Here is a 329-nt window from a genome sequence, read left to right on the forward strand (position 1 = left end):
CGAGCGTGTGTCACCCCTCAAGAAGCAGCGACGAGACCAACGGCTCGTTCGGCACCGGCCCCGAGGTGCTGGGAGCGGGGGGCTGAGGGGTTTAACAACGGTACATACAGCACTCGCCCTGTGCCAGCCCTTAACCAAAACCTCCCCTGGGAAAGTGGCGGCACTTCAGGGCAGTGGCGCTGCGCTGTGCAGCGAGGGGGGTCTGGGCACGAGGGGAGCTGTGACTTCATTAGCCAGCAATTGGAAAGAATTACGGTAATTGCTGCTGGGTGTAATTAAGCGCCAGTGAAGGGCTCGTGCAGTTGGTCTCCGCTGCGGCTGCTGGAGGG

The sequence above is a fragment of the Pterocles gutturalis genome, unplaced genomic scaffold (assembly GCF_000699245.1).
Source record: "Pterocles gutturalis isolate BGI_N339 unplaced genomic scaffold, ASM69924v1 scaffold11674, whole genome shotgun sequence".
Classification (NCBI taxonomy): domain Eukaryota; kingdom Metazoa; phylum Chordata; class Aves; order Pterocliformes; family Pteroclidae; genus Pterocles; species Pterocles gutturalis.